Raw genomic sequence first — 12,465 nt, 5'->3', positions numbered from 1 at the left:
AGTCTGCTCAGTCTGATTGAAGGTCCCTGTCTGTGCCCCTTTAAGTGTTTGCTATAGACTCTTAGCAAGTTTTGCATGGTCAGGGATCCAGATACTACAGTATCCAGTACAGAAGGCTCTTAGTTTTTTGTGGGTCTTGGGGAGAGGAAAAGCTAGGATCAGCTGGATCCTTTAGGTAAGAACATACTTAGGCAGGATACCTTAGTCTGACATAATTTGTCTTTCTCCCATGAGACTTTATAGACTTTGTCATTCAGAAAATTAAGGTAGAATCCTGTCCTTCGGGAGATAATTTCCTCATTTGGACCACATAAAAGGAGAGCATCTACATATTGAATAAGAGTGGTTCCTGGATAGGTCCAATCCACTAGGTGTTGGGCCAAGGCCAGACAAAATAAATAAAACATTTTTAAAAAGAATAGATGGAGCATATTCAAAATAACAAAGTCTATATGCAACAAACCTAGAGCCAGCATTGTATCAAATGGCAACACACCAAAAGCATTTCCTTTAAAATCAGGAACAAGATAAAGATGCCCACTCTCCTCACTTATTTAAGTTAGTGCCTGAAGTCTTAGAGCAATTAGACAAGGAAAAGGCATAAAAATGATAAAAATAAATAATAAATAATAAGTAAAAATAAAAGAAAACAAATGGATCTAGAATGTGTAGGTCACCTAATCTCAGAAAGTTAAAAACACTATATTTTCCTTCATATGTGGTTCCTAGGCTATAATACATGCATGTATATATAAAGAAATGGGTGTGTGGGTATGCTGCAATATTTAGAATCCAGAGAAAGAAAGGCTGATTTGCAAACTGCAAAGAAAAGGAGCACAGTTTTTGTCTTTTTTCACATGTGTGTGGCTATGTTCTCAACTTTCTGAACACTGAAGCAGCACTATAGTAGACACCGGACAAGACTACCCTCTGATTGGCTGAATATGCTAAATGAAATATGACCATTATTATTATTGATAACTGCTTTTATTTTGTTATTAAATTTTTAATTTTCTCATAAAACTTTTAAAAAGAAAAGATTTTATAACTTATGCACAGATTTTATAACTTATGCAACATGAATAAACTCCTTGAAAAACCACAAACCAACAAAATTCACTCAAAAGAAATAGCTAACCTAAACATGCTTAGTGTATCTAAGAAATTAATCAATGATTAATAATTTTCCAAAAGACAGTATCAGATATAGGTATTTTTATTGGTGGAGTTAAACAAATATTGAAGCAAGAAATGACACTACTGTTCTAAAATATCTTAGAGAAAAAAGGAATTGGGGATGAGATAATATTACCTCAATTTCAAAATCAGGTAAAAGATATTACACAGTAATAAAAATCTATAGGAATTCTCTCTCATGAGCATACATAACACTTCCTTTTGAATTCTCTCTGTACACAATGCATATTTCTAGGCATCAGTCTTCTTAGAAGTCTTGGTCAGGAAAGAAAAAGAACAACTTACTTTTTTTATTTCCTAATTTATAGGATGATAAAATCCAGAATATCTACTTCCTCTAAAATTTTTTAAATACTCTTTAATAATAGAAAAATATTTATTTCAAATGATTATAGGTATACTAATCATACCATAGTACAAAGGTCTTAAATCCTATTATTTGGTAATTTTGATTATGGAAAAATAACAGAAGCCCCAACAAGCTAATATCAATTAGTCTCACCCTTAGCCAGAGTGAACTACTTTAATTTTTTTTTTCCAGAGCAAAGATGCTTCTCTTTCAAAATTAGCTGTAAATTTTGAGGTTCACAGTTAAATTAATACAGTTATACAATATTGAACTCAGTATAACCCTTATAAGACATAAAATTGAATGAGGTTTTAACTTTTTTTTTTTAAATTACAACATAGAATAAGTAGATTTAATAAATGTTTATAGCATATTTCATCCAACAGCTGTGGAATATACATTCTTTTCAGCAGTCCAGGTAACTTTTTCTAAAAATCATATTTTTTTTTTATTCTTATTCTTTTATGAAGTTAGTTAAAAATTAATGAACAAGAAATTAAAGAGACTGCGCTGCAATTAAGTTAGAATATTCTAACTGGAAAACAATTACTGTGAAACTATTTACATTCTCATAGAATTATAAACATTTCTCAAGGAATACTTTACAGCACAACTTTTTTTTTTCATAGAGAAGAATTCATTCCAAAGCAATTGACATTGAGACGTTTTCACATGCATTTCTAATCTCTATATACATGACTATCACTGGTTTTTAAGAAATTATTTAATACTTTTCTTCCTTCAAAAGATTACTTTTAAAAATATACCTAAAAAATAGAAGTCAACATTGATACATACTGTTTGAACTAAAGGAATAAGAAAACAAACATCATATACTAATTAAATATCTAAGAAATATGAACTACAAAGGGAAACTTTTAGATAAGTCCTGTCTATCCAAAAAAGATAGATTTGTTACTCTCTAAACACTGACAGAACTTACTGTAACATAAAAAACAACCAGAAGTTTTCCATAAGAAAAGAAGTAAAGCTTTGCTAATTAAGGTTTCATGCTGGCACCTACTGATCAGTCCCTGACTTGTGGGCTTCTCTCTTCTCCTATACATTCATGTAGTAGTTTTCTTGGACTTTTGTCAGATGCTGTACACCAAATTCATCAGGTTATCTGGGATGTCATGTTTCTGCGAGGAGGGTCTGGAGTATGTTTCTTGATCTCCCTCTACACATCAGTGCTGAACTTGCGATCCCAATACCACAAATTCCTTGACCTCGAACTCTTGTCCCTCAACAGTACTGCTGAGTTTCAACCAGAGCTCCTTAGTCCAGCTTCAGCTTCTGGTTCCTTGAACTTGGGAGCCTCTGAATCTTGGAGTAGCCAGCTGCTTGGCCTGCAGTAAGTGCTAGATCCATTGCAAATGAATGGCGTGGCTTAGACTAAATATACTGATTTTCACTCTAGTGGCACTTAAGAAACGTTGAATATGTTGAGTGTACTTTAAGTTCCTTTTTTGTCTCATAAAGCTAAGGCTAAAAGGGAATGAAAGAGACATGCTAAAAGTGTAATGAATTTCTCAGAACAACTATACTGCAATTCCAAATATGTTAATACCTTAGCAATCAAATGTTAATAAAACCATTAGAAGTTTATTGCTTTATGTTTGCAAGAACACTAATCCTATAAAATAGCATAAAAAATTAAGAAATGAAAAGATGGCTTGTACTTTATTCTCCAAATAAAACACAGGATGTAGAATGATCATCAAATGTTTTAACAAATGTGTTTATGAATTTTACAATTTTTTAATTAATTTTGCTTCTTATAGTTTCATGAGAAAGATTAAATTAATAGACAAAATAATAGGAAATAAGTTAAATTACAGACTGCAGACTGCAGGAAATTTCAATGGATCATCTAGTGTTACAGTTTGGGTCTAAATGTTTCCGAGAAACAATATTAAGAGGCAGAAATATTAGTTCAGTCATTGGACCTGAAGGGACTATTGGATCCCTAGTCCATTCCTGTCTCTCATTCTTGGGTACAAATGAGACCATCTCCACCACAGTTACCATCAATGATGCTTCACCTTAGCACAAGTCCCAAAACAATGCCACATCTAACCATGAATTTAATCAACCAAAATACACATTTTAGTTGATTTTTACCAACTTGTGGACTTACCACAAGTCCCAAAACAATGGCACATCTAACCATGAATCCATGAACCAAAATACACATTTTAGTTGATTTTTAGTGAACGAAAACTAAATAATAGAAAATAGAGAGCAAGAAGTGGTTTGTTACTGTGATTACATCTGATAATATAGTTTAGAAGCACAGCAAACTATATTGGGGCAGTAGTGGCACTTTACCTTGGGGGTAATCAAAAGCTACCTAATTGGACTTAAAGCCCACTCAATGGAAGGAAACTCATGTGTGATATTGTAAACATAGCCAAATACACATGGCTGGAGAAGCCATAGATCTTAGAAAAAGTCCCAAGGCTGTCATATCCCTAGACAAATGTAATTTCTTACTATGTGCAAAATATGGATTCTTATATTACAGACAAGTGAACCATACACCACTTATCAAAGAAGTTCCTTTTGTGACAGATGGAGACTATTATAAGATTCTGCAACTGGTCACACACAGAGAATAAATGTCTGAGAGATGCCCAGCCCTAAGTGACACATCTACAATGGAACCTCTACACCTGGTGAATGACCAAAAGGAAACAGAATTTCTAAGTAGCTAAGATCTTGCTCATGAACTTACAGCAATGGTAACAGCAGGCACAGGACCCCTGCAAACTCAATCAAATAAAAACCCAGCATAGAACTAGGGAAATGGGTAAGAAGCTGGAAAACTGTTGGCAGCTGATCACTGCTGGGTAAAGGGAATTGGTCTTTAAGGGAGTAACACTAGATAGGTTGACCAGGCTCCAATGGATAAACTCATACTGAGGGACATCTGAGGACACAAATTTGACTTGATAGGCTTTAACACATATGAGAAAATGCATGAAATCTGGTGGGGGTGCTATGAGGCGTTAGAGATGGGGAGGGGTCTCTAAATATGATTTAGATGTGTTGTATGAAATGCACAAAATTTCAATAAAATATATACCGTTTTAGAAAAAAGAAATGTCATGCCCTTATTGATGCTGTGTTGTCTGCACTCACTAACATTGCTGGGTACAGGACCTTTCCCTTTCTGTAGCTATATTCTATTCATTCTATTCATAGAAAAACTGAGCTTTTTAAGGTTTGTTCCCTTGGTTTCTCCCAAAAAAAAATTAGTCTTTTACATTTTATCAGCTCTTAGGAAGGATAAAAATGCACTTGCCTTCAAAATCATGTCATGGAAAATAAGTTCATCCCAATTAAATTTATCATCATCTCTTTACCTACTATTCCATGTAAATTTTGTCCAATTTGAAATGATTATAATTAATTTCACTTCTGCCTTAATTTTTACATGTTCAAGTTATTTTAGTGATTGCCTTTCCATATACTTAACAGTAATTAAGCTCTATTATTGAGTCATTAAATTATTTTTATCTTGTTTCAAATTCTCTGTTCCTTAAGTATTTCTGTTCTTCTCAAAATAACTTACAATTTGCCACCTGGGTCTATATCTTTAATATATGACATTATACTTCTTACAATAATAAAATGGCTTTCTTTTAAATTATAAAACATTTTGAAAGTTTTTAGAAATCTTTGGTTTGTGTGTGTGTGTGTGTGTGTGTGTGTGTGTGTGTGTGTGGTGTTTGCATGTCCACACACATACTGGTGGACTTCCCCACGTGGGTAGTGTAGTTGTCAGAGGTAGATATTAAGATATTTTCTTCAATCACTGCTTCACTTTTGTTGTTGTTGTTGCAGGGTCTCTTCACTGAACGTGGAGCTTTCTGTTTCACCTGGACTGGCTGGCCACTGAGCCCTTGGGATTTTCCTGCCTCTGCCTCCTGTGATGGGGTTACATTTGTACAGTTTTTACATGGTTGATGTGGATCTGAATTCAGGTCCTCTTGCTTGCACAGCAATACTTCACTCATGCATATATCTCTCCAGCCCAAGACTTTTATCTTAGGAACTTTCATGTTTGATCCAAGTTTGCTTTAGAAAAACCACATGTAGTAATACAATTGCCAAAGCAGTTACCAAAATGATTTCTGTGCGCCATCTATCACATCACGAATTTCTATACAAATGATACAGGACTGGTGTTTAAAAAGTACTGGGATTAGCTGTCCACCAGGATGATGGAAGCATAAACATTATTCCTTCTTACAAAGTAACCCACTTATTCTTCACTTTATATAGCCTACCTTATTTGTCTAACATCATTCACTAATTTAATTGTTGATTAATGTTTAAAACATTGTTCATTCTCTCCTCCACTCATACAAATAAGTTACCTGTATTTTAATTTAGATTTTCTAAAAACTAATTTTGAAAGTAATGCCTCACTCACTCCCTGAAGTACCCCCAACTTTTCCCATTTTGTAGAAAAGATAATGATTATATGATTTAACTTTTATCATAGATAAGTAAAAAGAAAAATATAGCTTAGGTATAACTCAAAATAATAATTCTTTCCATTCATACCCTTTGTATTCTTCAGCTTTTGGTTGCTAAAATCATATATCTGAGATAGGCTAACTTTGTAAAGCAAAAGGGTTTACTTAACTCAAAGTTTTAGAGACCGGAATGCTCGAGATCATGTGGTCCCATAGCTTGAGCTTCTGTGAGTGTTGACTATCAGGTGGCATTCTGGCAAGATGGTATTCAAGAGGAGAGATCATATTACCAGCCAGGAAGACAGAGGTTTAGGCTTACTCTTATGCTCTTATATGCTTATGCTTGCTCTTGACGTTCTCTTTCCAGGACGCCAGCATTCTTGTTTAACCTGCTGTCTCCTAACATTTTTACTAGTCCTCACATCATCATGCTAGGGACTAAACCTCTAACACTTGAGTGTTTTATTTATTTATTTTTTTTTTGGTCTTTTTTGAGACATGGTCTCCCTGTAGACCCATCTGGCCTGAAAATCACTATGTAGACCAAACTAGCCTTGAACAGACTCACAGAGCTCCACCTACCTCTCCCTCCCAAGTGCTGCGATTAAAGGCATGTACTACCACACCTGGGATATTTGAGCCTTTAGGCAATAAGCCACATCCAAACCACAGTACTCTGTAATTCAGGTCTATGGTCTTAGTAAGGGAAATTCTAGTGTGATACAAATAAGCTTCCTAGGTATGTTGATCTAAGAAAATTGGGAAGTAGCAAACTGGGTAAGCATGTTTTTTCTCCAAAACATTGTTACATTTGGGAGGCTGCAATTGTAAGATACTAGAATAGGGACAATACTAGAAAAATGAGATTCTGGTGAAAACTGAAATTATAAGTAGAACTCAAGACTTTGCAATAGAAGGGTTAATTTTCTTGAGAATTTCATACATAATTCCCATCTCTCACTCTCCCCACTCTGATTCTTCACAACCCTCCCCACCAATTTCGTGACTAATGCTCATGTGTGCATGTGTTTAGGGCTGCCAAATATATATATATGCATATATATATATAAGAAATAATACATATGGAATATATATATGGTAGAAACAATGAATTAATTCTCAAAATTTAGAGGATAGATACAAGAAAATTTTAGGTTTGACTACCAATTCTACAGATAGGCAATGTTTTCTGTGTTCTCCAAAATAATTCTAGTGTTTAAATCAAGAGTTTGACACATAATAAGCAGCCAATAGAGCATAGAGCATAGAGTAGGGGTTTATTTACAGAAGAGTGGGTGCCCCACATTTACAGCTGCATCGTAAAGTCTCACTCAAACACAGATCCTGTGACTTCCTGACAGCTGCACAAAATGGTGAGAGAGGTGCGTCTTGGTGTTCTCAGCTTATATATCCTTAGCCCCTCTCCCACATGCAGCTAAGGTTGACTGATTGGGTGGGAGGGCTAACTGACTCCCCTTTATTTACAGAAGAGTGGGTGCCCCACATTTACAGCTGCATCGTAAAGTCTCACTCAAACACAGATCCTGTGACTTCCTGACAGCTGCACAAAATGGTGAGAGAGGTGCGTCTTGGTGTTCTCAGCTTATATATCCTTAGCCCCTCTCCCACATGCAGCTAAGGTTGACTGATTGGGTGGGAGGGCTAACTGACTCCCCCCTTGATTCCTTGGTGAGAGTGGGAAGGAGGTATGACTATATAGTGGTCGGAGGACATTTCCAGTTAACACTCCACCCCTTCCTCTGGCTCTTACATTCTTTCTGTCAACCTCTTCTGGAAAAGTCCCTGAGCCTTGGAGGGGGTGGTAGGTGTGGGATGATATTTCTTCTGTTGTGATGAGGCGCTGAACTTTCTGGTCTCTGCTTCATCTGTTTTCCATGTGCTGTTGGCCAGTTTGAGTGGGATTCCATCTACTATAAAAAACATACAAAACAAGAATCAAGAACATCTAAACAGTGACTGTTTTTATACTTAACTTATGGGTGTAAACACAAATGCGTGTTCAGTACTTTAGCAGGTGCATTGTTTCCATCTAACAAAGCAATTGCAAGTGACTTCCCACTGGGGCCTATATTCTCCCCTGTTACAGGAGGTTGGCCAGGTCTACAGTACCAGATGTGTGCTCCACCCCTAGGAGCAGGAATTATATCCGAATTGAAAATTTGCTGGTTGTACCTACATTAGATGCTCCATTATTGCAGCAGCAGGAACAGCTTGTTTGGTATGTTGGTAGTGCAACACATGGGGTCCATTGTTGAGGAGACTTATAGGGGACTATTCTCTCCCAGTCATCTACACGTTACCTTTTGGCACCATGAAAGCCACCCATCCAGTGGCAGGGAGTTTCCAGCTTAGTCCAAGCTTGATTTCTCCCTCTCCTGCACTCACATCAGGCAGTGTCTTCAGCATTAGGGGTTTTCTGTCCATTTCCAGTGTACAACAAACATTATTGGAAATGGCCTTTGTTGTTTTGTGGGCTTCTAGTGTCCCTCAGGCCAACAGCTCACAGGGGGTTAACCACCCTTGGTACTGGGATTTTCATTTAACAACCATATTGCTTCTGGAAGGGCTTTCTTCCATCCCTGCAAGCTTTTTTTTTTTCTTAACTGTGTATCTGGAAAAATTTCCCCCCTTTATTCCCAGTTATTTGTATAGTTCTCCTTCCCCCCCTCTCCCTTTAACTACTCCCTTTTTACATATTTATCCTTAAATAACACCTTTATCCTATTACTCTTCTCTCTCAGATTCCTTCTTTCCCTTCATCTCCCTGTTTTTCTTCCATGTTCCTGGTACCTGCACTTGCATCAGGCTATGCACTCACTTATAAGGATTTGGTGCTAGGATCCACAAATGAGTGAGAACATATGCCTTTTGTGTTTCTGAGTCTGTGTTACTTCACTTAGTATAAGTTTTTATTTCCCCCCATTTACCTGTAAATTTCATTATTTCATCTTTCTTTACATTGTTTAAATGTACCACATTTTCATTAACCACTTGTCAGCTGAGGGGCACTTAGGTTGTTTCCATCTCTTAGCTATTGTGAAAAGAGAAACAACAAACATGGATGTACAAGTGACTCTACAATAGGATGAGTCCTTTGGGTATATGTCAAGGAGTGCTATAACTGGGTCATATGGTAGGTTCATTTGTAGTTTTTTAAGAGTTCTCCACACTGTTTTCCATAGGGGTTGCATGAGTTTACAATCCCATCAGCAGTGAATGAGCGTTCCCCTTTCTCCACATTCTCACCAGCATTTGCTATCATTTGTTCTGTTGATCCTAGGCATTCTGACTAGGGTAAGGTGAAACCTTAAGGTAGCTTTAATTTTCATTTCTTTAATTACTAATGATGTTGAACACTTTTAAAGATGTTTCTTTGCCATCTTTATTTCTTCCTTTGAGAACTCTGTTTAGATCTTTAGCCCATCTTTTAATTGAGGATAGTTCATTAGGTCATTTGCTTTCTCTATTCTTTGTTTTTTGAGTTCTTTATATATTCTGGATGTTAAACCACCGTCAGATGTGTCACTAGTGAAGATTTTTTTCCCATTCTGTGGATCCTTATCCTTCACCTTTTTTGATTGTTTCTTTTGCTGTACAGAAGCTTTTTGTTTTAATGAGGTTCCACTTGTTGATTGTTGACCTTAATTCCTGAGCAACTTCTGTCCGATTTAGAAAATCCTTTCCTACACTTATATCCTATAAGTCACTGCCAATATTTTCTTCTAATAGTTTCAGGGTTTTCAGTTTCACATTGAGGTCTTTGATCTGGTTGGAGTTGATTTTTGTTCAAGGTGAAGGATAAGGATCTAGTTTCATTCTTCTACAGGTGAAGATCCAGTTTTGTCAGCACCATTTGTGGAAGATGCTGTATCTTAGTGTTCTTGGCACCTTTGTCAAATATCAGGCAGTTGAAATTGGGTGTACTCAGGTTTGGGCCTTCAATGATATTCCATTGATCTACATGTCTATTTTTTTGTGCCAGTACCATGCTGTTTTTATGACTATAGTTCTGTAGTATATTTTGAGATTTAGATCCCCCCAGCGTTGCTCTTTATGCTTAGGGTTGCTTTGGCCATACAGGGTCTTTTTTTCTTCCATATGAACTTAAGTATTTTTTTCTAATTCTATAAAGTATGTCATGGGAATTTTGATTAGCATTGCATTGAATCTATATATTGCTTTTGGTAGGATGGTCATTTTCACAATATTAATTCTTCTAATCCATGAGCATGGGAGGTCCTTCCATCTTCTGGTGTCTACTTCAATCTCTTTCTTTAAAGATTTAAATTTTTCATTGTAGAGATCTTTGATGTCTTTGGTCAGATTTATTCAAAGGCTACTCATTTTTGTAGATTAATTTTGTAACATGCCACTTTACTGAAAGTGTTGATCATTTCTAGGAGTTTTGTGGTGGATCTTTTTGGATCTCTTAGGTATAGTATCATATCATCTGCAAAAAGGGATAATTTGACCTCTTTTCCAATGAGTAGTCCTTTAATTTATTTCTCTTGTCTTATTGCTCTAGCAAGTGTTTCAAGCACTATATTGAAAAGTAGTGGAGATAGTGGACATTCTTGTCGGTTCCTGATTTTAATCGGAATGCTTCCAGTTTCTTACCATTTAGAAAGATGTTGACTCTGAGTTTGATGTATATAACTTTAATCATGTTAAGGTATGTTCTCTCCAGTCTAGTTCCATTTAGTACTTTTATCACAAATGCATACTGAATTTTACCAAAAGGCTTTTCTGCATCTATTGAGATGACAATGTGGTTTTTGTGTTTGAGTCTATCTATATGATTGATGATGTTTATTGATTTGTGTATATTGAACCATCCCTGCTTTTCTGGAATAAAGCCTATGTGATCATGGCAAATGATCTTTTTAGTGTACATCTGGATGCAGTTTGCAAGTATTTTGTTGAGAATTTTTGCATCTATGTTCATTAAGGATATGGGTCTATAGTTTTAATTTTTGGTTGTGTCTTTACCTGATTTGGGTATTAGAGTGATGCTGGCTTCATTGAACGAGTTTTGGAGTTCTCCCTCTGTTTTTATAGTTTTGAATAATTTAAGTAGTATTGGTCAGAGGTCTTTAAATGCCTAAAACCCTCTGGGCCTGGGATTTTTTTTTAAGTCCAGAGGCTTTGTATTACTATTTTGGTTTCCTTATATGTTATGGGTCTGTTTAAATTGTCAGTCTCTTTTTGGTTTAACTTTGGTGGTTCCCATGATTTTAGATATTCATCCATTTCTTTTAGGTTTTCACATTTGGTAGAGTATAGGTTATTAAAGTATTCCTTATAATATTCTGGATCTTTTTTAGTGTCTATTGTGATGTTTCCCCTTTCATCTCTGATTTTGTTGATTTGGATTTGCTCTTTCTTTCTTTTGGTTAACTGGGCTAGGGGTCTGTCTATCTTGTTTAGCTTTTCAAAGAACCAGCTTTTGGGTTCATTGATTCTTTATAGTGTTTTCTTTATTTCTACTTCATTAATTTATGCTTTGATTTTGGTTATTTCTTTTCTTCTGCTGTGTTTGGGTTTCATTTGTTCTTGCTTTTCCAGCATCTTCAGTTGCAATGTGAAGTCATTTATTCGTGCTTTTTCTGATTTTTTTAATGTAGGCACTTAGAGCTAGAAACTTCCCTCTTAGGACTGCTTTGAAAGTGTCACAGAGGTTTTATTGTGTTTTATGGTCCTTTTCATTGAATTCCAGGAATTCTTTAATTTCTTTCTTAATTTCTCCTTTGAGCTACTCATCATTTAGGAGTGTGTTGTTTAATCAAAAGGAAAGGTTTTTTTTTTTTTTTTAATGTGAGAACATATTTACATTCTCCTCACACAACTACCCAGTATCCCCAGAGTCCACTGAATCTAGAACTTACTGTAAAGCACTATGTGATAACAAGTAGTCCATGTAGCATGAAACTAAAATTGACAAAAAATGAATTTTTAGTTAATAACTCAAATATATTCATGTGACAAATTGAAAGCCCTTCCCTTTTATTGACATTATAAATGTCTCAGAGAAAAACTGATAGAAATTTTTTAGTTATGGTTTATAGAACCATAGAATTTTGTGTTTAAGGTTTAAACAGTTACTCTTGGGACTGGAGAGATGGCTAAGTGGTTAAGAGCAGTGGTTATTCTTGCAGAAGACTCGAGTTCCCACATGGCATCTAACTGTCCTTAACTCCAGTTCTCGGGGATCCGACAGCCTCTTCTGTCCTCCATGGTCCTTGCACAGCACAGGTGCACTTATCTACATGCAGGAAATACACTCATACACATAAAATAAAAACAATAAAATTTTAAAAAATTTACTCTTATGATTCAAGCGTTTGGTTTCTAAACTTGGAAAAAATTCAAAATCCACTTGGAATTATATAGATGAGCCTTATTATGTCTATC

Source organism: Nannospalax galili, unplaced genomic scaffold (assembly GCF_000622305.1).
Source record: "Nannospalax galili isolate Female #2095 unplaced genomic scaffold, S.galili_v1.0 scaffold450, whole genome shotgun sequence".
Taxonomy (NCBI): domain Eukaryota; kingdom Metazoa; phylum Chordata; class Mammalia; order Rodentia; family Spalacidae; genus Nannospalax; species Nannospalax galili.
This window is presented reverse-complemented; position numbering follows the sequence as displayed.